The following is a 26,490-nucleotide window of genomic DNA, read 5'->3' on the forward strand; positions in this document are numbered from 1 at the left end:
CCCACATTCCCCATCCGGTCTTGTCAGCAAGTAATGTTGGTTCTTCCCACAAAAGAGGCCCAGACGCTGTCCCCTCGCCATCATGCTCACCAACACCATCGTGACCGGAGCCACCATCCCTCACCGAAATGACTACAGCACTCCGGAACAGGCCTCCCCGCTCCCAGCCCTGCCACCCTAGCATACACGCTCACCACGGCAGACCGATTCCAAGCCTAGATCAGACGGCATCGCTTCTCTGCTCCAAACCCTAAATGGTCCCTCATCTTACATGGATGACAACAGAGAGTCAGTGAAGGAACGAGGCGAAGGACTGAGCCAACAGGTGTTCCCCACACTGCTAGGCTGTTTGTTCAAGGGGTCAATGGGACTGAAGAAGGGGCCTCTGAGGGCAGTCAGTGTGGAACTGCTGGTGAGAACACTTTTAAAGATATTAAGAAAACCCTGATTTAATACAACCTGGAGTAGAATCTGCTAAGACACATTATAACTGATGACAGTAAAAATATCTGCAGAGCAGAAAAAGGGTTAGCTGGAAAATTTACAATGATGAAAATATAAGTTGCTTAAAGCATTTAAACTATGGTTATTCAGTCTATCATTCATGAGCAGGAGCTTTCTGGAAAGTATTCGAACCCATCATGTGTTACTGAGCCAGTAGTACCAACGGCAACCTCATGAAATAGCCTGACTTGTCCTACCACACTGCAGTTCAATGGTTTGTGCAAGGCTCTGTTGTGACTTTTCAACCGCAGAGCCAAGACTGAAATCTACTTGAAAAAGACCCCCCCCTTTACTCATCACTATTACCAAACACTGAATTGCTTCGGAAATTAGCTTTTGCTCCTACATGTTAACATTTCTTCATGAGCTCAGCCTAAATTGACAAGGCACAGCAGCGCTCATATGAGGGACTTCGGGCAGTGAAGGCATTTCAGTGGCTGCAAGCATCTTACTCACAAGCAACGTCCGACGCGGCCACACGGCTCCCCCGCCGCCACAAGTTAGAGCAGCGCCTGCTGACTCACTCGGAGGAGCGTGCAACTCCTGACCTCAGGGTGGAGTTCACGCCCCACGCTGGGCATAGCGGCTAATTAAAAATGAAAAAAATTAAAAGTTAAAGAGAGAAGTGGATTTATGTCCCCACACAAACGTGTAGCAGATGTGTTTTGAGCTCAAACTACAGTTCCAGCGGCATTTCTCAAACCTCAATGCAAGTACAATGAAAATTCACGTATCTCAAACCCACTTCACCGAGCAACTGAGGCACTTCCATCAGACCATCCATCGGAGAGAGGAATCTGCGCTGTAATGACGTGCGGAAAGGCAAACATCAAAAAGAATCTAGTGGAATTCTATCGATGTCTGCCAAACGATGAATACACTAAACTGAAATGATATGCTCCCGAACTGGTATCAGTGTGCAAGAGCACCTACGAGTATGCAGACACTGTCAGAGATGACATCTGTAACCTTCCGTGACGATCAGCCCCGAGACTGAACGTTTGTCATTGGTTGTGATGATACGGAACACTACCTGTGAGCTCCAATTACAAAACATGTTATCCAACCCTCCCCCGAAAAAAAATTCCATTCTTATTAGACCTGTATTAAAATATATATACATACTCAACTATTATTTGAAATTCTGTCAATAAAAATTTTATAGATATTAGTGTTCTCTCCTGTTATGTAAGTACTTACATAATATCCTTCATTTTGCCTCTTAGTCTGCAAAACCTAAAATATCTACCATCTGCCCCTTCACAAAGAAGCCTGCCGATCCGTTTCAGTCATCTTCCCCAGATCTTCTGACCACAGGTACAGCTAAGGCACATACCACATATCTTTAACTTCTCAGCTGTTTTTTTCTTTTTAACTTAAGTCTGTCATTTTACCTTTATTCCTTATAAATTTTACCTTGTTGATTTTAGCACTTCATTACAACCTGTCAAAGTATTTTCAAATCCTGATTCTAAAAATGAACGGTCTCCCAGCATTAACTCCTGTTCTTTACTCAAATTCTTGATGAAAACATTACGACAGGTGTCAAGTATGACACACTTCTGGAGACATCTTCACTTGGGTGCAGAAATTCTGGTATTTTAGTTTTGTGGCAAATTACACTACATGTGGTTGCAATGTATCTTCTACCTACAAGCAGTAATTTCTTTTCTTTTTTTTTGGAAGATTTTATTTATTTATGTGACAGAGAGAACACAGCAGGCGAGTGGGAGAGGAAGAAGCAGGCTCCCAGCGGAGGAGCCCGATGTGGGACTCGATCCCGGAACGCCGGGATCACACCCTGAGCCGGAGGCAGATGCTTAAGGACTGCGCTACCCAGGCGCCCCAAAAGCAGTAATTTCTTGAACTCCCTAGTAATGACAGGAATAACAATTTACTTTCTAGGCTGTATGCAGGAAAGGATTAAGCTTGCCCCAGGGAAGATTTGGCCATTGCCCAGCTCCTGGGAAGTCACCTCTGAGCCTTTGGAATCCCCTGCCTGATAAGGCGGTCTTTGTTTAGCTGGGGGCCTTCGGCCACACCAGACAGTCCATGCTAACAATTTGATTTCTGGTGGAGCCTTGCGCCACACACGACACCAGTTTGATCTCCAGAGGGACTGGAGACTAAACTCAGCCATGTAGGCAGTGCCTATGGGACAACCCCCAATACATATCCTGGACACCAAGGCTCAGGTGAGCTTCCCTGGTTGGCAGCATCGGTGCTGGGAGAAGTCAGCACACCTGCACTGCGAGAGGACAACTAGAAGCTCATGCTTGGTCTTCCCTGGACTTCGCCCGGTGTGCCTTTCCTTCACTGACTTCTGTCCGCATCCTTGCCCTGTAATAAACCATAACCATGAGGATAATGGCTTCTCGCAGTTCTCTAAGTCCTTCTAGTGAACCACGGAACCTGCAGGTAGTCTTGGGGGCCTCCCAAACTCTAGGTCCTGATGATTTACAACGTCCTTACAGCAACACTACAGCAGTGTTCTTTCAGCACGAGGAGATGCTAGTTTAAAATGCAGGTGACAGGGGCGCCTGGGTGGCACAGCGGTTAAGCGTCTGCCTTCTGCTCAGGGCGTGATCCCAGCATTATGGGATCAAGCCCCACATCAGGCTCCTCTGCTGGGAGTCTGCTACTTCCTCTCCCACTCCCCCTGCTTGTGTTCCCTCTCTCGCTGGCTGTCTCTGTCTCTGTCGAATAAATAAATAAAATCTTTAAAAAACAAATAAACTAAAATAAAATAAAAAATAAATAAAATGCAGGTGACAGGCGTCCACATCAGCAATGATCATCCAACATCTCTGTGGGATAACACCAGGCATTTGCATTAAAAAAAATTTTTTTTTTGAGAAAGAAAAAGCCAGATCACGAGGCGGTGGGGCAGGAAAGGAGACTCCACACTGAGCACAGAGCCTGACACAGGGCTGGATCTTATGACCCTGAGATCATGACCTAAGCCCAAAACAAGAGTAGGACGCTTAACTGACTAAGGCACCAGGCCCCCCTGCCTGCATCTCTCATATACTCTCCTTGGTGATTCTTACATACACTACTTTCAGGACCACTGACGTACCCAAAAGCTTCCTGAGGCAGTGACCGTCTTTTTTTTTTTTTTAATTTACTTACTTACTTACTCACTTATATAATCTCTACACACAACGTGGGGCTCAAACTCACAACCCCAAGATTAAGAACCACATGCTCCACCCACTGGGCCAGCTAGGCACCCCAGGACTGTCTTCTTTTTAATGAATCCCCATCAGGACAAGATGCTCAAGAGTCAAGAGTGACTCAGGACAATGCTCTAAATCTGGTAGAGAAGTGAGAACAACTGGCATTATTAGTCTTCTAAAACTTAGACTATATACACGTGTGAGATTTGTTTTGTCATTCCTCAAATATCCAAGACAATGTAGAAATAAATGACTGAATGCAAACCACAAGTTACTTGGATACAGTGTGAACAACGGATTCAACGGTGTCCATTTCTCACCCATTTTTCAATTACATCCATTTTTTTCAATCTCCTGACAGTTAATAGGAAACCTGAGTTTTAGAAGCTGTCTTCATACCCTTCTCATCTACTAAAAAGATCACCCGTGAGCTAAAGGTCAAGACAGCTGAGAGAATCTTGAGAGTTCTCCTCTGTCAGTATCAAGGAGCCATTTACCCAAGGAGCCTTACCCTGTTATTTCTTCCTCTCTACAGTGGGAGCCCCGGACCAGCTGATCCCTAAATTTAGATCAACCTCTAAAACCCTAGACTACCTAAAACAATAAAAATAAAGGAGGCAAACACCCAGTGGAAAAGTTTAGAATTTCCAATGAAATAGTTGAAAGGGCAGACTCAAAGACGAAAATCAAACATCAACTCTTCACCAACCAAATCATCAACCGTCACCCGACAAAAATTAATTCATATGTAGACAACTTGCATTTAAACTAAGTTACTCCTGCTACCTCTTTTATCAAGTCAATTCCTTAGGACACAACTAATGTATTTTTCCCAAAGCAGAAAGCAAAGCTTTTTTTTGCCATGACACAGCCAAGGAGACGCCAAACTTTTTACCTACACTGGAATCACAATTATCCCCAGCCTGAAATCTTAAGGGTGATATTTTAAACAGCCTAGGGGTTTTCACTTCTAACGTCTACACCACCACTGAATTCCATCATTTCTTAGATCTTTGCCATTCATGACACTTGGCCCTTAATGGAGGTCACAGTCCTGTCAACAGGAAAAGGGAAACTTTCTCAGACATAAACCCATTTCCAAACGCTCCCCTCTAAGCCTCAACTTCTATAGGGCAGCCATATATCACCAAAAACAGCAAATCTCTGCACGGACTGCTATAATCTAGAGTCTGTAATTCCTAAATTACATATAACGCTAATGTCAAACACGAACCAATCCAGTTTAGACTCCAGGACACCACATTCATCTGCCTGGTGCGAACATAAACCACCAGCTGCCCAGTTCCTCCTGCATCTGTTCACGGAAGAGCTAACTGTAACAGGACGAGTTAGGTACTGTCTTACAACTATTAACTATCAACGCACTTCTGAGCGGACAGAAAAACTACACTCCTTTTTGGAACTAACACAGCCAACTAAAAGTGACACTGGTCCATCTCTCAGAGCCATGGGACTGTTAAGATATTCCTAATAGTTTATAAACTTTAGCTTCATCTCATGTACAACAGCATGTTGAAACATCCATGCCAACGAGAGTCCCAAACTCTCCTGGCTGGCCTTCTATGTACAAAAACCGGGCCTTGTTTTGTCTCTCGGAGGCCAGGGGAGACATCTGCACTGCTGGCTGGTAGACCTCGGTTGGTACAGTTGGGCTCAGGTGACAGCTTCATGGGCCTGTGTTTTATGTAGCGGTCTGGGATGTATGACACTTACAGTAACAGTCCTGTGATTTGGATGCTTAGCTTTCCCTTACAGCCTCACACCCGGGCAGAGTGTCAGACATCCACAGTCCAATAACAAGGAGTGCCCCCGCCTTGGGCTGGGCTCACTTTTGATAATGGGACGAAAGCCCAAGCATCCTACCCCAGGAAAACAGCTCATGTGCATACACACAATTCTGCGTACCGCTTCTGGGGTTCATGGACCTAGGAGACAGCATTTCCTCCTTAAGCAACAAACAGTCTGATCAGTAAGCACTTAAAAACAAAAAGATCTTCATGGACTTTTCACCAAGGGAGAAATCTGGGAGCCATCCTGGAATTGCTCTGGACGCCCCCTCTCTCAGCCCTGGCTCTTCATTTCCCAGGTCAGAGCCTGGAGACTGGCTGAGAAACAGGCTTCAAATCACCCTCTCTCCAGTTCCTCAGTCACGCCCTTAATTAAGGCCTTCTTCACTTGTGTGTACAACGTAATTGTAGAATTAAAAGGACACAGGCTGTTAGATTGGACCATCTGAACTTTGCCCATCACTTTACTAGCTGGGCGACAGACACCGGGCAGCCATTCCCTTAATGACAAAGGCTTGGCTCCTCTCCCTTCTGAAGCGCATGACTGCAACAGCTCCTTGACCGACCCTTGTACTAGTTAACCACCCGCTTGCCATAGGAATCTGCTCCCGTCAGAATCAACCACACGCTGCTCTGATCTTGTCAATAGTATCAACCCTACCTCCTTCTCGACCCAACCCTTTCTGTACTCCTAAACACGAGTAAAAACATCCAGTCTCACAGACCCCAGCCTCTCCCACCTCTGCACCGTTAGAGCGGGCATGTCCTCCACGAGGCCCTGCCTGCTTCCCACCTTCCACTCTCTTTCTACAGATCCCTGCAGACAGCCAGACCTGCAGAGGTCACGGCATCTGGTCCACAGCCAGTTTCTGTATGGTTCTGGGCTAATCAAGGTTTTTACCCTTTTAAAGGTTGTTTAAAAAAAAAAAAAGGCAGCTATGTGACAGGCCCTATGTGGCCTACAAAGCCTGAAATGTTTACTATCTGACCTTTAACAGAGAAAGTTTGCTGACCTCTGAGCGTGACCGTGACGGGGACATGCCCTCCAGGTCCTCAGAGCACTCTGCTCTGGCACTATCACTGTAGGCATCACACTGCACGCTGACTGCCTCACTCCCCTCCTGTCTGTGCCCCCGGGGGCTGACACTACACCAGGCACAAGACAGGTATTTAATACTGTTGACGCCTCAACAACTGGGTCCACGTATACACAGATTTTTTTTGATACATGCCGCATAGTAAATGTAGTTTCTCATAATTTTCTCAACATCCTCTTTTCTCTAACTTACCTTTTTATAATACAGTATATGATACACATACAAAATATGTGCTAACTGCCGATTCTCAACTATGGGGAAGGGTCCGGCGGCCCGCACTGTTCAGGGGTCAACTGTCCTGGCACTTTACATGTGTACACCATCCCACATAGTAACTGCACGTAGAGCTTCAAAGATCACAGATACTAGAGTTTATATAGACAGTATCAGAAGTCACGTGACTAAAGGCAACGCACCAGTATTTGTACCTCAACCTCCTGTTTCCTAGTTAAGATGCTCTTTCTACTAAAAAGACCTGCGTCTCTACACAAACTATGATACCTAGACATCTTTGATTACTAATACCTGAGACTTTAGCTAAGGGTAAAATTTAATTTTTGACTCGCTATTTAATTTTGATAATTTTTAAATTACTGCTACTTTTTGTAAATTAAAGAAGAAAGAAAGAAACAGACACCCTAAGGAAGCACTAGGCAGGTATTTGTAAATTAAATATCAGTACTTAGTGGTTTTCTACTCAGTGCACCACAGCCTCCCATGATCCCACCTATACCGGTCTGAGAACCCACACCACCTTAGAGACAGGCTCCATGATACGCCTGTCAAAGAGGCTCAATCCTCTGTCTAGCTGTTCCTGCTCTAGGCGGACTTTGGAAAAAGTCAAGAGTCCGGCCAGCACTGTGTAAGAGAACGCTCCATGACGATGAAAATGTCCCATCTCTGCACTGTCCGAGGTGGTAGCCACTAGCCACACCTGCATACTGAGCACCCAAACTGGGGCTAGTGTGACTGTCAAACAGAACTTTTCATTTTATTTAATTTTAATTTAAAGAGCCACACACAGCTAGCAACGACTACAGGAGACACAGATCCAAGTCTAGACTCCAAACACTGCAGTGAAATAAAACACACTTTTCCCTGTATCCTTAACTACAGGCTATGTTATCTGGCCCAATCATTCCCCTGAAAAAGACTAAAAAAGATGGACAGAATACTTTAAAATCTTAAAATCAACCAGAAACTGACAAGACAATAAGGAAAGAACAGGCCAAAATTAAAGTGAAATCAGGAACCCAAAGAGATGAACAAGCACAGAAACCACCTCTGCCCTGCAGTCATTTGCCAATTCTGAAAATTTTCAACTTTCATTTTTACAACCATTCAGGGAAAGAGGAGTAAGAATCAAAAGCTGGGTCCCTTAGGGTGTTTAACCAAAAACACTACCTCCAGAAGCAGGGCCCTAAAGGCTACAGAGCTCAAGATAAAAGAAACCAGAGGTGAGTCACCTCTCCAGTAAAATCACAGCACTGGGCGGTCCAAAATACCTCAAGCCTTAAACCTGCTTTAAACTGGTTGAAGCAAAAAAGAAAAAAAAAAAAAAAAAAAGCTCTCAGAAGGAGCTATATCTTCATTCTATGCCTCAATAGACTCCTACAAATAATCAGAACTAAGTTAAGAATCCTACAAATAATATCCTACACCATAAATAAAAATGAATCACAGACCTAAATGTAAACCTGAAACTTTTCTAGAGGGGGATGGAGGGAAATAAAGGAGAAAACCTTTGTGACCTAGGATTAGGCAACAACTTCTTAACTACGACACTGAAAAACCACAGTCCAGGGGTACCTGGGAGACTCAGTCAGTTAAGTGTCTGCCTTGGGCTCAGGTCATGATCTCAGGGTGCTGGGATTGAGTCCCAAAGGCAGCAGGCTCCCTGCTCAGCGGGGAGTCCGCTGCTCCCTCTCCCTCGGCCCCTCCCCCATCCCGCTCTCTCTCCCTACCTCGAATAAATAAATAAAATCTTTAAAAGAGAGAGAGAGAATGCAAAAACAAACCATAGCGTGAGAGAAAAGCACAGCACACATCTGACAAAGACTTGTATCCAGAATATATAAAGAACCCACCAATAAGAAAAAAAATTTAATAGGCAAAAGATTTGAACACCAAAAGATACACAGGTGGCAAAACCACAAAGAAAAACCATTACACACCTATCGGAATGGCTGAAAAGCTAAAAGACTAACCATACCAAATGTTGCCCCAACGATCCAGCGTGACTGGAACTCTCACACAAAGCTGGGAGGAATGTGAAATGGTTCAGCCATTCCAGGACAGAGTTTGACACTTTCTCAAAAAGCCAACATAGGCCTACCACAGGATCCAGCCATTACAGTGCTAGACCCAACCATTTCCAGGAAAAACAAAAGCCGATGGTCACATGAAGACTTGAGCAAAATTATTCAAAGGCTTTATTTGTAATAACTCAAACCAAGAAACGACTCTCCACACACTGATCACGTTCGACGTCATTCCAAGCAACAGCAGGAAGAAATTCCTTGCAAGTCAGCAAGGGATTCTAAAACAGATACAGATCTGCAAAGGGTCAAGGAGGGCCAAGGTATGCTTAAAAAGGAACCAAGTGGGAAGAGTTCCACAATAAGACCTGTTATAAAACTAAAATAATTGAAGCAACTTAAACTGGGCAGTACCAGTGGAATTCAAGAAAGTCCAAAACAGATGCACATACACACGGACCTTTCATTTCCAAGAAAAGGGGCACTGCAGAGCGCTGGGGGAAAGATGCTCTTTTCAATGAACGGTGTTCGGACAACTAGCCTGTCCACAGGTTAATGAAGCTGGATTCCTTCTTCAGATTATGCACCAAAACCAATTCTGAGAGAATTACAAAGTTAAAGGTTAAAAGCACAAGTATAAAAGCATTTAGAGAATAAATGAGGAACTAGTTCATGACCTCAGGGCAGGGAAAGACACAAAAAGCTTACAAAGGAAAAGACTGACAAATGGCACTAATTAAACTTAAGAACTTCTATTCATAAAAAAAAAAAACAACACACAAAAACCACTGAGTCAGTGAAACTGCATATGACAAAGTGGGAAGAGACAGCAGCAAAATACATAACCAACAAAGAATGTGTGTTCTGAATATATATAGTCTACAAATCAATTTAAAAATAACCTAATAGAAAAATATGGGCACTTCGAAAAACAGTGCATCCGAATGGCCAGTAAATGTATAAAAAGATGTGCAACCTCACTGTAACCAGGAAAAGGCTATTTAAAACCACAAGGCAGCAACACAGCAGAAACCACCAGAAGGGGCGGGGCGGGGCGACTGACACAAGACCAGAGCAGGGCTGAAGCAGTCATTAGAGAGAAGACTGGGGGGCGGCTGGAGCCTCCCAGCACAGCGGGGAGCAACAGGAGACTCCCTCACTGAGAGGTGCTCCAGGCCAAGCGCTCTGATGTACATTTAGTGGGGTCACAGTCTATAACTGACTATAAACTAGAACTTTAACTTCACTTGACCAATGTAAGGAGAAAGAAACTGTTTCAGATCACTTTTTCCCACCAGCTCATTCCTTTTATTTTCTCCATCACAGGGCTACACCACTGACTCAGTCTGATGGGGGCCAGAAGAGGTACGTGGAAACATCCTTTGTACTTCGCGTCCACATTATGGTAACCTAAGTCCACCCGTCTGTCCCTAATTCTCTTCTCTACCTTAGTAACAACTTCATGTACTTCAAGATCACAAGGCCCCCTCAGCAGGAGCACAGAGTCTTCTTCAATCATTAAACCAATGACTGAGGGCCAACCCACTATAGGAGGAGGAGGAAGCTGTGAAGGACCCACAGATCCGTACAGGATAATACAGAGTCCCTGTCCCTGAGCTCACAATATTCTATTTGCCTTCAGGTGCGTCCAACTCTGCATAAGACATAGTAGAAAGTAAGCATATCACCAATTCCATCTTTGAACACTAACTTTTATCTAGCTCTGATCTTAGGGAAAAAATAAAGGACAAAGGCAAAACAATACATATTAAATTTAGATATGACTTTAATGCTAGGCATAGAATCAATTCACACAATACTGTTTTAGTAGTCACCCCAAGACTTGGAAATCATCCTGACTGTAATATAAGCAAGCCAATCTTTCAACACCAAAACAAAACCACCAGGGAACACGTGCCTTGAGCACCCACATATACACACTTTCCTGCTATCTGCCAAAAACCACAAGTCCAGGGGCCATACAAATTGCTATTTCAATGCAAAATCATTTTTTTAAAATCCAAACCAAGATTCAAAAGAATTTAATGACCTCAGCATAAAACATTCAAAATCCCTAAACAAAATTAGTTGTGAGGTCTTCCCAAGACTCTAGAAAACCTGAAAAACATACTGAAAAAGAGTCCTGAAGTGAAGGCAATCTCACTAGCAAATCTAAGTGGTCAGAAGCCAAACACATGCCTCTGCCATTTACGACTGATTTTTTGCCTGCTACGACTTGCATTTCTCTTAAAACACTCTCAAGTAGTGGTTGACAGACATTAGCATGCAACAGAAGCTCCTGGACAGCATGTTCAAACAGACTGCGGGCCCCACCCCCCGAGTCTGATTCAGGAGGTCAGAGGTGGGGCACGAGCACAGGCATTTCTAACCCGGCCAAGTGATGGTGATGCAGTTGTACTTTGAGAACCACTGCAAACAACCAGTTTACTGGTTTACTGTGGTGTGCGCACGCACGTGTTTCCCTTCGCAATAAGCAAGACCAAGGGGAACTTGCTGAGGAAGAACAAACTCTTTTTTTTACCCAAATACTGACTTTTCTTGCCTGAGTGAAGGTAAGTGACCTGTTGCTCAAAACGTTTACTCTGAACAACAACGTAAAAGACTCTCTAAGCAGATCATCGGAAGGCCGGTGTGTCATGGAACTGGCATTACAGTGTTAGGAAGATGGATTTTTTTTTAAGATTTTATTTATTTATTTGACAGAGAGAGACAGCCAGCGAGAGAGGTAACACAAGCAGGGGAAGTGGGAGAGGAAGAAGCAGGCTGCCAGCGGAGCAGGGAGCCCGATGTGGGGCTCGATCCCAGGACCTTGGGATCATGCCCTGAGCCGAAGGCAGATGCTTCACAACTGAGCCACCCAGGCGCCCCTGGGAAGATGCATTTTTAAAAATGGTTTCAGGGCATAATGTAAAACCCTTGTAAAGTACATGATGAATCCAACTGATTAGTAAAAGATACATTAGAGCTTCTAGACCAGTCATCAAGGATCTTTTATAAATCCCAACTTCCTAGGTCTTCAGAATATAGAATGAGTCCTAACGAACACATGACCAATTCCTACAAAATTAATTTCTAGAAAAAAACATTTGAAAACCATAAAGGGACAGAGAAATGCCTTTTTCCCGCAGCTCAAGTTTCATGATATTTATAATCTAAAATAAAGCAGACAAAGATAGAAACAGATAATCCAAGTTCTCCCTGGTATCAAGTCCTACCTGGTTTGTAAGTAAGGTTCTTTACCAAGGCAAACAAAAAACAGTGGACTGCTGACTGATGCAGGAACAGTTCTCCAACAACGAATGAGCCTGGGTTCTTTCATTCAATAAATATTGTGTCAGACACTGGGGATGCCATAGTGTGTAAAACAAAGTTTCTGCCCTCGTGTTGCTTAAATTCTATAAAAAGACACACAATGCACTACAAATATGGAATGTATAAAACCACGTCAGCTCTTTCTTCAGTCCATCAAAGACAAACACATGGTGCTTTGGTCACAAGTAGACCCAACAAGCACCTACCGTTCACAGCACAATCCAAAGCACCAGATGGCAGGACTTTTAAGATAGAAAATGGAGGCAGAAAGGAGATCCTAGGCACAGACAGCCCATAGATACAACTTTTTAGGTTCTTCTGAGCCTTGGTTTTGGTCCACTGGCCCTAAATAAAGGAGGACAGAGTACGTCAAGTCTTAAAAGCACGATGGAAAATTCTAAATCGGCGAGAACGAGCACATTCACTTCAGAAACATTTATAGAGCAGCAATGTGTTAGAGATTATAAATTCTAGGATTTACTACAAGGGGATGAAACCTGCATGAGAAATTTACAATTTACTTTTCCCTCACATTACACCTTGCTTCCCACAAAACTATATTCATAAACACTGACACCCCCCCAAAAAAAGTCACCAATGAAAAAACTCTGTAACAATGTAGAGGTTACTAAAGCACAACCTTGAACAAATAAGCGTCAATCACTGCACTATGCATTATATATTTGTATTTAACTGATTTTAAATTAACTTAAAACAAACAATTTTGGTATGTTCATTAAAATGTTTACCTACACCATGTTGGCCAGATCACAGCTTCATGATATGAAAGCGTCAGATTCAAACAGAAAATATAATTATTTCAACTCTCCCAGACACGGTACTTACACCTGCATGCTACTCACTCCCCCTTCGGAAGGCTGGGTTCAGATCTGTGAGACTACTGCTGCTCTAGTCCTGTCTGGTCCTAGAAGCTGCACAGAGAGTTCAGCAGGCCCAGCCAACAAGGACCTACCCCTTGTGGGCCAAGAGGCCCACGGCAAGCTCCTCGAACTCCAAACTTCCAGTGTCTCCTCTGCAAAAATGAGGATAGCAATAGCACATTCAATGGTTCTCAGGAGGAATAAAGGAGAAAAAGCATGAAAGCAATCACCTCAGGTCTGGCACGTGTCATCTCCCAGATTTAATTCATCGGTAAAAAGGTAGTGACACCTACCAACAACACACAATACCCCACACGTAGCAGTAACATTACATCTCCTCCCCTATCAGTGGATAACATTCACATGTATGACTTTGGTCATTTTTCTTGTTCTGAAAAATGAGTTTACAGTAAATGCCAATGTATATCAATAAGATCTAGGCAGAATTTGTTTCGTTCAATACAAAGCTTGCAAGGAAAGACCTTCATGTCCTGACAAATAAGTAAACTCTGTGACGATGCTACTTGTTCCCTTCTCGGAGGCTTTCAACTGCTAAAAAGTGGCAATAGTGCCACCCAGCCAAAAACATCTATTTCATACTTTCCTCTAAAAACCACTTCATTAGTGTTTATGCAAATCAGACCATAATTAACGGCATTTGCTAAAAATCTCACCTATCCTGAAAGTTGAATTACATATGCCTATCTGAATTTTATTTCCATGATAGAGCCTAGCAAAAAAAAACAATACAACTGTTACAGACAGGAAGAGAGGGGGTTCTTCTGGTACTTTATAATCAGAAACACATTTATGTAGTTCTGAATGGTAAGATTTGGCACCATTCCTAGAAATTAATGCCACAAAGTGGTAGACAGCAATTTCATTTCTCCTACACTAGGTTGCCTTTTGGTAGTCATGAAATGGAAGAGAGAAAAAAAAAAAACCTTGCACAAATATTAGCAGAGAGAAAAAGCCATCAACGGTTTAAATAATCCACTACGAAACATGGTTTTCAGAAGAGACATAAAAAAACAACTACTTAAGGCAGCTGGCTGAGGCACTGAAACACAGGTACACCCAAACAGGAGCTGGAACCGCGCTCATCCTCTTCCACCGAGGATCCGTCTAAGGACAGAGATGCGACTTCAGATTTGAATGCTTACTGCACTCACAAACTTCCTGGAATTTACTACTATTCACTCAAATAAGGTCATTTACTTTGCCCAAGTTTTTAGAATTTGCATTTTAAATAATTTCTATAGGCATCAGTAAAAATTCCCAAAGACCCCCACAGCAATATTTTGCTAATTATTTAAGGGATTTTAGTAAGGACATACAGTAACGAAATAAGTTCTTAAGCTCGAGCTTTAAGACAAAATAAACTACTACAGAAACTAAACTTTACTGGTTTACAAGCCAAAAAAAACCCCTCATTTCACAAACGATAGAATTTTTAATTATATTGAAATTTAAAACAAGATTTTAGCCGAAAACTGTCTAAACTGAAAATGTTTACTTTCAAAAGTTAAAGACTTACATATTAAGACTTTGACTCTCATCTTTCCTGTGTTACCCTTGAGACAAGTATTTTCTCAAAATTAAGACACTTAAAAATACAGGAAAAAAGGTTTCCATAAAATCTTTAGAGATAGAGAAGTAGCAACTCAAAACTAACATCCAAAAAAGAAGAGTCATGTTCAAAATGACTCTTTACTACACGATAGAACATATACAGTACACAGAAGACACTATAATTTTTCCTGCGGGAACTAATCAGCATTTTTTTAAGGGGATAGCTTTAACAATACAATTGTTATTTAGACAATTTCTCAAACTTCCCAGCGAGAAAAGTTATGTGACTTGCTGAAGAACCCAATTTTAAGAATTGGGATGTCAAGTTCTCTAATTTCCAACAATGGGCATGGAGTGCTAGAGAAACGATGTTAGTGAGAAATGTTCTAATGATCTGCACTGTGGCTCCTAACTTCTGGTTTCACCGGACACTTCCACCCCATCGCACTCATGGAGCTTCACTCCTAATCACGACTCACCTTCAGCGGACCGCCGGCCTGAAAAGAGGCTGAAGTCCTCTCTCCTGTAGGGCTCTGCCCCAGGACTCTTGGCCCCAAACCTTAAACACTAAGTTCTGGATTCAATGTCTTTATTTATCCAAGGACTTGCTTCTTGATGCATCATAACCTCTGAACAATGCGTAGGTCCTTTTATTCAGTGTATATACTCAAGTCTTAGGTTGATTGTGGGATCCTTTAAAAGACAGCAATGGGTTTTAAACAATCTTTCCCCAGTTTTCATTATTAAATCAGAGTATATGATAATCACCGGAAAGATATTACTTAAAGAATGTGTAACATGGGATCTTGCTGCTTCGACAACATTTAGCACACAAATGTATTCAAGACACGAGTGGTAGGCTCATTCAGTGTTTCACCTCCAAGGACAGCCACAAAGAGAAAACAATGTACTCATAAAGACACCGGAACGCAAACTTTCTTCAGAAGTTTCATGTGTTTAAATATTGCAGGATGTTAAAAATTATCTCCAAAGCACAATGGCATGAAAAAATCACCTACATTGGATCTCAACAAAAATAAGGTGAATGCTAATTTGCAATGTATCTTTCCATCACTTCATCCACCTTTCAGGTTTTCAAGAGATGAGACAACTGACCAGAGTTCACACATTTCCAAGAGAAGACTGCTTCCATTATGAGTTTTACAAATAAAATATTAAGAGTGAGGCTCTGGTATTTCATTTCAAATAGTAATGGCCTATTTTTCCAACCACGAAAATGTTGACATTCTACCTAAGAATCCCAGCGTTGGTCGTCTTATGTACAGATCCCCAAATCCTTACACCGCCTTCAGCTTGAATGTATTTCAACCAGTTCCCATAATTACTACATTACTATTATCTTAGTCTCACTGCCAAAAACCCAGCTGCAGGCTAACCATGCAAGAATGAGACACTGTTGAAATGACTAAAAAAATTTTTTTACCCTTACTGCATTAAGCTAAATCCTGCAATTAAATAAAACCAAGTAACACACACACCCCTCCTCCTCCTCCTGAGAAAAGAAAGGAAAGGAGAGAGAAAGAAACAACAAGTCCTTCTTCCACCTAAGCCAGAAGCAGAGCTGGGGGCTGGGTTGGGAAGAGGTAAACTTGGAGGCACAATGAATCAACGAGGTCTCCAGGCCTTTCGCCCCAAAAACCACAGGGCCACAGCAAGTTGAGCGCCAGCTGCGGGGAAAGAGCTGGCCCGGATCCGGGTTCGAGGCTCGCCCTTCCCTGCCGCAGGGCCAGTGAGTCCCCATATCGGGTCAGGGCTCTTCTCCCCCCTCCAGGTCCCCAAGGATTTCCCTCTTCCTCCTCCTTTCTCTCTCCCCCCTTTTGTCTTTGAGGCAATTGGCCAGCTCCCAAGGAGGCCGGCTGGCCTCCCCAAGCCCCCGGCCTCCCTGTGCGCTCCGGCCTCCAGCCCCTCCGTCTCTCCGAGACCCCCGAATCCACCAACTTCCCCATCTTTCACGAACCCCCCCAGGCCTTCTCATGTCCCCCAAACCTCCCCGTTTACCCGAGCCCCCGGCCTCCCCTCGTCCCCTGCCCTGCCGGAGCACGCCGACCTCCCCACAAGTCCGTCCTCCACCCATAGCCGTTCTCCCAGAACACGCCCCCTCGTCCCCCTTCCCTGGCCTCTCCTGTCCCCCCGGCGGCCTCCCCACATCCCCGTCCTCCCGGAAACCCCAGTCCGTCCCACATCTCCCGACCCGCCCGCGCCCCGATCCTCCCCAGAGTGCCGCCCTCCCCGGGCCCCTCCCTCGTCCTCCCCACTTCTCCGGTCTCCCCACATCCTCGGCCTCCCAAGCGGCGCGCGGGAGGGGTCCGTCTCCGCCTCATCCGCGGCGCGGACCGGCTGGTTAGCCCCGCTCGGCCCTCCGCCCGCGGGCCGCGGCCCTGCCAACCCCAGCACCAGGAGCCGGCCCACCCGCCCGCTTCCCGGCCCCCGCCCCCTCCCCGCACTCACATGTACCGCGCGGGGCGCCGGGAGGCGAGGGCAGACCACTGCGAGGCGGCGCCGCGAACCGACGGGCGGCGCTCCCTCCAACGCCTCACGCCGCGGGCGCACAGCGCTCCCGGCGGCGGCGGCGGCGGTCCCGGCGGCGGCGGCGCCGGCTGCGGCGGCGGCAGTAGCAGCAGCAGCAGCGGCGGGCTTGCGCCCTCTGGCCGTGCTGCGTAGGCGAGGGCCGCGCATGCGCGGCGACCGGCTGAGGAGCGCTTCACCGCCCCGGCGCGCGCCCGGCCGCGTCCCCGCGCCGAGCTTCCGCCCCCCCCACCCCCCCTCCGGAGGACCGGGCATGCGCCCGGTGGCCCGCGCATGCCCTGCACAACACGGGGCTCCGGTCCCGAGACCGCGCCGGACAGTCGCGCGGGGCATTCAGGACGGCAATGGACTGAGCGAGCCTGTGGTGGCCGGGTCTGGGGAAGCCTCGGCGGAGGCCGGGAGGCGCGGCCCGCCGAGCTGAGGTCCCGGAGGTCCCACTGGCGGCACTCTGGGCCGGCGGGGCTGGACCGACCTCGGGGAAGCCCTCCCACCCGCTGCCCTGCCCCCCACAGCCCGGACGCGGCCCCTTTGCAGGGCCTCCCTAGCCCGCCGCCCTGCAGCCCAGCCCCAGGGCCGGAACCCGCAGGGTCGCGCCCCCCAGTGGGCCGGGGCCTGGCCCGAGTCCTCGCGCGTGTCTTCGCCAGGCTTCCTGCCCACCCCGAGGAGTTAGGTGTCCCGGGACCCTCTGCACACAGGAGAGTGAGGCTCACATCAGGGATGTGTTCCGTGGCATCACAGCTAATGCTGGGCTGTACTTAGATTGAATCCTGAAAGACGGCCTGAAAGAGGCTGTGGGAGGTGGCTGGAGGTAGACAGATGTGGGGCCTGCGTGCTGGTCCCTGGGCTGCAGAAAGAAGAGGAGGACCCCCGGGATCTGGGAGTCACCAGGCCTAGGGCAGCTGAGCAGACCCAGGACACCAAGTGGAAGGGGCAAAAATGCACTCGTCCAGGGGCTTCTTCAGGCATCCTTAGGAACCTGGCGTTTGTTCTTTAGGCCGCAGGCAGCCTGAGGAGGGTTTCAAGCAGGAAGTAATATCTGATTTGTGTTCTTAAAAAAAAAAAAAATGGATAGGAAGGGGCAGGGCTACTTTCATCTTTATGGCGTCACTTTGATCCTCACCACAAGCCAGGAGGGTCCTGGGATGGATCCATGCATTGGTCTCCCTACTCAGAGGGGAGTCTGCTTCTCCTTCTCCCTCTGCCCCTCCCCCTGCTCTCTCTCTCAAATGAATAAATAAAATCTTTAAAAGAACAAAGGTAATAAATATCCCAAACTCATCATTTCCTGATGGCTTTACTACATACTGCCATCATCTACGCTCTCGTCTGTTGTATCTTTACAGCAGAAATCCACGGAAATGACGTGACGAGCCGCTGACATCTCTTCCTGACTGTTCAGTAAGGGCAGGCTGGGAGCTTGAAATCAGCCACGGTGGGAATATGCACCCCATGGAGACTGGCACACGCCACAAATCAGCACCCCCCCCCCCCGCGGGAGCCTGTTATATTTACCAGCATTGCACGGTCTATGTGCTGCATGGTGAGATGACATACAGTCTGGAAACAATGAGACAGGGACATTTAAAACAAAGCTTCATTTTAGTCCAACGAAATGAAATGCGTTCTGAGCACCTGCGAATTCCGGGCCCACCTCTCGCTTCCTCCGCCGTTGACTCTCCGTGATGACAGCTGTGATTTGTGAGCACCTGGTAGATGCCAGGCGTATGAAGTTGTATTCTCTTATTATCACTTTCCGGTTCAGTGTGAATATTGTCCCATTTCATGAATGAGAAAACGGAGGCACAGAAGGGTTAAGACACTGCCCAGGATCAAACCTTTTGCACCCTGCCTCAGGGCCTCTTGTCTGGCTCCGTGTGTACCGTCCCCCTTTCTTGCCCGAAGCAATCCAGAATCTGCGACTATGTCATTGGACATGTCGTTACTTTAAGTTCCAATTGATCTTCATATCCACTTGTTCTGCGTTTTCTGAAATGTCATTTATTCTTTGGCTTGAGCGATTTTCCTTTCCATCTTCTCCACTCTCTGCGATTGCATTTAATGGCAACGTTGATAAAGCCCTTTTCTTTAGGGTGATCTTGCCAAAGCGAGGGGTACTTTATAACCTTCAGCAGATAATTAATGCGTGTGACAACCCACAGACATTGCACACACTTCAGCAGGACGATTGGGAGGAGTTCACAAGCACCTGAGCTGGAAATAAATTACAGGGGAAAGGCCTGCACCCCCTCCCCCGGGAACCCACACTCCGAGGCTGGCACCTCCTCCTTCCCGCAGCATCCTTGTTAACAGTGTCGGCAGCCAGCATGGTCACCGTAAGGGGGAAACCGAGGCAAGGAAGTGCCTCACCCAGGGCATCAGCAAATCAGCACCAGAGGTGTGTGGGACACAGGAGTTCTGGGCAGAACCCAGCCAAGAACGGGGATTACCTCATGCTAAATCCAGTGTTTGTTGAACGACTGAATGAAGGTCCCTATGTACTCCTTTCTCCCCGTGAATATGTACAGCGTGTTACCTTTGACCCTCTGACTGTGGTTAAAGTGAAGAGAAAGAAAAGAAAAGAAAAGAGAAGAGAAGAGAAAAGAAGAGAAGAGAAAAGAAAAGAGAAAAGAAAAGAAAGAGAGGTTTTTCTTTGTGATGAGAACTCTCAGAACTTGCTCTTCTCACACCTCTCAAATACACCATAGAGCAGTAATGAACTGTAGTCCTGGGGTGTACTGTAAATCCCTATTCCTTATTGATCTGAAACTGGAATTTGTACCTTTTCACCATTCACTAAATTCCCGCACCCCCTCCGCCCTCTGCTTCTGGTTACTTCAATCTGATCTCTTTTTCTGAGTTAGTCTTCCCCCTTTTCTCTTCTTTGTCTCAGATTCCACAGAGAAGGGAAAAATAGCTCTCTGTCTCTCTCTCTAGACAGGATCAATCTCTCTCTCTCTCTATGCTTCTCTACAGAAAGTCTTTGCCCTGTCTCCCTTATTTCACTTGGCATCATGCTTTCAAAGTCCGGTACTGTTAGCACACTTAGCGGGATATCCTTTTCTTCTGGCTGATTCCTATGCTATTCTCTAGGTACCACTTCTTTCCCTACTCAGCACTAAAGGGCACTGATGTTTTCCGTGTCCTGGCTATTGAAAATAATGCTTCTTGAACATGGAGGTGCAGGTAGTTCTCTTTTTAATTTTTGGAGGGACGTCCACAGTGTTCTGCATAGTGACAGTACCAATGTGCATTACCACCAGTGGTGCCCAAGGATTCCCTTTGCTCCACATCCTCACCAGCATTTGTTATCTCTCGACTTTTGGAGGGTCGCTCTTCCCGCCAATGTGATGTGATGTCTCATGATGCTCTTGGTTGCATTTTTCTGTGGGTTAGTCATGTTGAGGAGCGTTCACTGTGTCTGGGGCCCAGGGACACGTCTGCATTAGACCTTTAGTTCCTCGTTTAGACACACAGGGGTGGGTGCAGAAGCACTCTTCTGGCTGAGGTGCGGGTGCTGGAATCGTAAAGAGGACACCATGGGAGTGGACAGAAAAGGAGGAAAGGGAGGGTTCTGAGGTCCTTTACTCTGCCCAGGGAGCCAAGAGATCCTGCTCCTTTGCTCTGTGACTCTGCAAAGGCACTGCGTTGAGGACCCCCGAGAAAAGGCATGGCTTTTTTTGCTGGTGTGCCTGCGTGGGGCTGTGCCACCAGAGCTGGAGAGCTGGATGCAGGGCGCTTCCTTGTCCATGGTACCTGGTGAGTTCTGCTGGAGGAACTGGAGCAGGAAGAGTCAGGCAGAGGCCATTGTGGTTGTCGCCCCTGCCCAGAAACAGCTTGAAAGTTTTAGTAGCATTCTGCAGTCTAGGTGCTTAAGAGGGGAGGTGGGCTCCAAGATCTTCTCAATTATTCATTGAGTAACTACACACTGAGCACTGCCCTATGCCAGGTATCTTGCTGGGCCCGTGCGCAGAGCTGAAATTACCTAGGGCTCCTTTGCTTTAGGAGCTCCCAGTCTACACATGGACCAAAGCTCCAAAGAGAACGCACGTGAAAGAAAAGAGCAAGCGCTCTGTACTAGGAATGAAGTGTGCTACGGAGGAAGGCTGGGGAGTCACTGCATGGAAAGATATGAAAGGCCTCACTGAGGCTGAGGTTGCTGAGAACAGATTGACCAAAGGGAGCTAGACCTGCACACGTCAGGGAGCAGCGTTTCAGGAAGAAGTGACTTGTGCTGCAGACACTCAATAACAGAAGCCAGTTTGGCCAGAGGAGTGAAAAAGGCAGCCAGGGTGGCTGCAGGGACACTAGGAGGAGAGCAGAGGGGAGGGAGGAAGGCAGGGACAGATGCTGAGGCCTGGGAGACTGTTACTTATCTAGAGTTGCCCCGGGACTGCATTGCCCTGATACCCTGCACGTGCAGGTGCATCGCTTTAATTTCTAACAGTATTTGTGGGTGAAGAATGCGGGCCCAAATTAGCATGGTTCCCCAGGCTCAAGGTGTGTCAGTGGCTGCGGCTGTGACCAGGGCCATACTGGAAGAGGATTTTGTCATAAGTTGGCTCACGTGACTCAGGATGCCATCTGGACTCAGAACCTGAGTTCCTGTGTGTCTTTTGGCCTTGGCACTGCCTCCGTTCTCTGTCCTGTGAGCCTCTGTAGATGGCAGCTCAAAACATCGGTGCTTGGTTCTGCTTCAGAGAGAGAAGAAGAAGGGAAAGGGAAGGAGTGAGTAGTGGAACATGATGGAAAGTAACTAGGGAGTGAGAAACTCTTTGCATGACATGTAGAGAAGCTCTAGGCATGGTACTTCATCACGTTGAATATGTCCTGTGGGTCAAAAGCCAGTCACTGACCACTTAGCGGTTACAGTCTGATGCCTATACCACAGGTCAGGATCCCTGGGAGCCATGGTGAAAGCCGCTCCCCTCATAGACCCAAACGAGGTAAAGGGGTCTCGTTCTTCATATAACGGGAAACAATTGCATGGTTTTACTATAGAGGATGACAATGCCTGCATCTTCTTGCTTTTCCAGGCCATCATGGTGCCCACCTTAAAATGAGGCCAAGAGGGAAAGTGACAGTTGCAGTATTACAGGGCTGGAACCCAGGCCTCTTCTGAGCAGCCCTCCATGCCAAGTCCCACCCCTTCTTGTAATTCTTCCATCTTGAAAATTGTGCCTCAGATACACAGGGGACCACCCCACACATGTAATAAATACTCTTATCCACAGACACCAGAGGATGTCCCAAGGAAGTAGATTCTAGCCTGATCCCCACACTGCAGGCTGGGAAAGTGGGGACTACGTGAGAGACGCAATGACATAGGACACACAAGTGCGCAAAGAAACATAGAACGTAAGGTCTGAATTCAGCTCTGCCTCCTGAAGCTTCGGACCCTAGTTCCATTTCCAGAGAGTGGTGGCTATGGCCTTTTTGGCTCATTGTGTCCAGTTAAGGAGATGACATGGGGGAGAAAGCTAAGGAGTCAACTGCCAAGAAGGGGCTCTGGATAGGTCTGACTGAACACATGGTCCCAGGGATTAGAATCTTGAAAGAGTGACCTCACTTCCTCTGTGATAGGTCCCAACTGAACTTAGAACTCTGGTAACCGGGCACCCAGATTCAAAAGACAACCTGCTCTCCAGCTCACTTGGGTGGAGACATTCGAGAGAGCAAGATGTTCTCTTGCTGCCTTCCTCCCTTCAGGGTCTCTGGGCCCAGGCAAGCCCAGAGAGAGAGACTTTCAAATAATTGTAGACGTCGGCTCAGCCCGCTTTTCCGAGCCCTCTGGACATGTGGCAGGAGACACCAACAGGTAACACGAGGCAGCTCAGGGCAGCCCACTGGAGAGCAGGCAACAACTGTGATGTCACCTCAGCAGGCCCACACCTCTTGCCCCTCATTATGTGTGTCCCTGTGTGTGTGTTGGGGTGGGGGGCTGGTTGTCTATGTGTAGAGAAGGGGACAGAGGATGTGGGACACACCCTTCCTGGGCAGAAGGAAGCTGCCAGGTGTTGGAAGCCTGGCCCATCTTTCATGTTCACGCCCCAGGTCATAGCAGGCAGGATGAGAAGCTGAGCACTGGGGACCAAGCTCAACTACCTCGATGTTAATCACGAGCTCTAGAGTTTCATCCGGCTACCTCCTTGCTCGATGTCTTTTCAGCTGCCCCTTTTTGCCTCAACTGGAGAACAGGATTTCTAATGCGGGTGGCCCCTTGTGGCAATGTCCCGGGAGGACACTAATGTCTCTTGACCTCATGTCTATGGGGCACTGCATTTTCAGAGCTGCACCCAGGAGGTCATCGAAGAGCTGGTCTGGGACTTCAACTACAACGCCCTAGACAAGTGGCAGGTGCACCAGGCCACCCAGGATCAGTGCCGCTCTGAGGTGAGAATGGGAAGAGGGTTCCACACGCCCAGGGCCCCCACACAAATATGGGGACAAACCTGGGGCCCTCCCATGGTGTTTCCACATGAGTGCCCCGCAGGCCCAACCACAAAGTCATCCCAGTATCCACACCTCCACCACCAGCTGTGGGAGAAGGTAGGAAGACACTCTTCCCATAGGTGGGAATGGTAGAGAATAGTGTTCGTGTTTTTTGCAGTTTGGGGCGTGGGTTATTCTGTTTCATTCTGTTTTGTGTGACTTTTCCCGCAGCCATGAGTGTCTTTGCATTTTGCTACTGTTTTGAGTATTTTCTTGACTCACCCCAGCCATCCTGTGTAGAACCCAGCTCCACTGTCCTTGGAGAACGTGTCCAAGGCCTTATGAATCCTCACCCCACACAGGGTGATTGAACATAAAAGGAACGGTGGGATGAAGCCATTCTATATGTTCCTCTGTAACGTATCACCTCTCAGAACACATCGACTCATTGTATGTCCCCCGGGTCACAAGCTGTGTCCTCATATGTCTTTTTGGACCTCCGTATGGGAGGTTGTCTGCCGCCGTGAATCAGCCTTTCAAGCACGGATTGGGTGCAAGGCCTCTGATGCCTCCTGGCCCAGGTAGTGGACTCTGTCTTTTCAGAGTTCAATCCAGGCCTTCTTTGAGGAGCTGCTTGCTCCAAAGGCTCAGCTACTCCATCTCCCTTGACAAGCAGCAGGTGCCTCGGCCCACAACAACATCCAATGCTGGTCTGGGGTGAGAACAGGTCCAAATTGATGTCCAATCTCAGGACCCACAGATGATCACGGCAAGGCCAGAACCCACACTAGAAACAACCAGCTCCCCTGGGGCCTGCCGAGGAAGGTGGATTTCCCCTGAACCTTTCTCCCCACCTGAGGAACAGAGCAGGCCGCAGCAGCCTAGGGAAATGCCATGCATTCCATGCTCTGGACAGTTCTCAGGCCCAACGTCTATGATCTCGAGCAGCGTTGGAGATGCTAAGCCTGTGCTTTCTCCTGTCTGCAGTAGGGATGTTGACTGATGACTCAAAGGCATACAGTTCTTAATAAAGCCTATTCAGAGAGAGAAAGGCTGTGGTGGCTCAGCTAACAAGATGTGTTGAAGTGACCAATGCTTTCTCATTTCACCCCTAAAGGCAATTGTACTTTCAAGCCTAGAGCCTTTTTCTGGGTGGGCCCTCAAGTCCCTTTTCTTGCACAACTTCCTGAAGGGATGGGACTCTCTGGTCTGAGCACCAGACCCTGATCATCCTGGTGGTTCGTGGTGTTGAAGCTGACTCCATTGCCCCCCACACCCCCCTTCTCTACCTGGTGGGAAAAGGAATCATCCCTGTCCCTGGATGAGGCCCAGACGATGCTGAGGCTCCGAGAAGGCACAATGGAGCATTTCGTACAGTCCCTGGTGCCATCCTTCCCAGATGGGAGCATCTCAACCACCTCAACGATCTTCTGCATGTACGAGATGTTCACTTCAGCCACACAGGTCCTGGGCCAGCAGTTCAATAGGTGAGTGCCCACCCCATGCACAGCACAGGGTGAGCCTCCCATCTACTGGGTGTACATCTCGGGAATGGCACTACCCCTCTCTGACCTTCCCTTTCCTCTTCTGAAAACTGGGGTGGTTAAGAGGATGAACCTCATACAGGTACTGTAGGAAATCATGGGAGGAAACATGGCACGGGCTACTCTGGTGCTTGGCTCTGTAGAAAGGGCTCCTGGACGTGCTGGGCATCTTCTTGCTTAATAGTTCTCTCTCTCCGGTCAAGAAGCTCTCAAGTGCAACCCTCACAGGCCGGTGGCCCTTCTGGGTTGACGAAAGGAAATGCAAAGCAGGCAGTTTCCCCATGTGCAAAGGACTTCTGAGATTCCATCTAGATGGTTCTGGTAGTTGTCCTTTGTGTGAGCAGCTCAGGGGCACACTGGGAGCAGGCAGACCAGCCCACGGGCCACTCAGGATTTGGAAAGTGCGGGCTGGGAAGTAGTCGTTCAAGAATGTATATTAAGCACTAGGAATGTGAATGGAGAGAGGAGATACAGTGTCTGGGTCTCAGTTCTAGTCAGAGGGTCAGATAGGCACTCTGCACACCCTAAGCATGCATGTCCAATGGTTGTTAGATGTGACATCTTCGTAGCCTCCTCTAGCTTTGAAAGGATCCACCTAGAGCTGGATCATAGGACAGATGAAATGATCAAGTAAAACTGGGACAGGGGTTTGGGTCCAGAAGCAGGGCTGGCTGCCTCCACAGAGCAGGGTGGGGGACTACAGGGGTGCTGGCTGGGGAGGGATTTGCCAAACCAGGGATCTCACCGATCTCTTGATTTCCAGTGGGTGGGCTTCATCTGGGGGGCTTCATGTGAAGAAGCAAATGAGTCAAAGAAGGCTGTGGAGGGGGTCCCGGGCCCTCTGGGCGGCAGAGCACAGTCTGGGCTCAGTGGGTGCCTGAAACACCCATCCCTTTGACGGTCCCAACTTGCTCTGCCTGCCCCTCCCTGCTGACCACCCCAACCGGGGCCAAGAACCGAGGCTGTGCTGAGCCGACCACTCACAAATCTGCCTCCAACCTGAGCCTTGATACTGGTGTGCATGGAGGATAGAGTAGATCAGGCCCACGGCCAGGTAGAGGAGAGGAGAAGTGGAAAAACCAGACTCATTCAGGTTTTCTGGAGGACCAGGCCTCCCACTACGAGGGCAGCTAGAGAGGGGTTGGAAGGGGGCTGGGGCCATCCTCTGGGACCCATACAGAAAGAACGGTGCTGTGGGAGTAGCATGTGCAATGCAAGGCCAGGCCTCTGACTCTGCTCCACATATGACTCTCCCCAGCACCCTGTCTCCCTTCTTGGGTACCTGGCCTGACCAGAATTTGCAGGCTATCTATCAGTCCCTGGGCCGTGACCGTGTCG

General features: G+C 47.5%; 1 protein-coding gene and 1 long non-coding RNA gene across 2 annotated transcripts in view; one reads left to right on the forward strand and one right to left on the reverse strand.

Annotated features, from left to right (window-relative positions):
• LOC125282196 (focal adhesion kinase 1-like) overlaps positions 1–16,446 on the reverse strand; it is a 71,655-nt gene extending 55,209 nt beyond the window's left edge. Inside the window, exon 1 of the mRNA XM_057306935.1 lies at positions 961–16,446. The gene's annotated coding sequence lies outside the window, so the exon portion shown is untranslated. The remainder of the gene's footprint in view (positions 1–960) is intronic.
• A 4,332-nt stretch (positions 16,447–20,778) lies between these two features.
• On the forward strand, positions 20,779–25,165 carry LOC130542714 (uncharacterized). The gene is made up of 3 exons (XR_008957450.1): positions 20,779–20,935; positions 23,465–23,569; positions 24,911–25,165. It is a non-coding gene; the product is annotated as an uncharacterized LOC130542714 (long non-coding RNA).
• The last annotated feature ends 1,325 nt before the right edge of the window (positions 25,166–26,490 follow it).

The sequence above is a fragment of the Ursus arctos genome, unplaced genomic scaffold (genome assembly GCF_023065955.2).
Source record: "Ursus arctos isolate Adak ecotype North America unplaced genomic scaffold, UrsArc2.0 scaffold_48, whole genome shotgun sequence".
Taxonomy (NCBI): Eukaryota; Metazoa; Chordata; class Mammalia; order Carnivora; family Ursidae; genus Ursus; species Ursus arctos.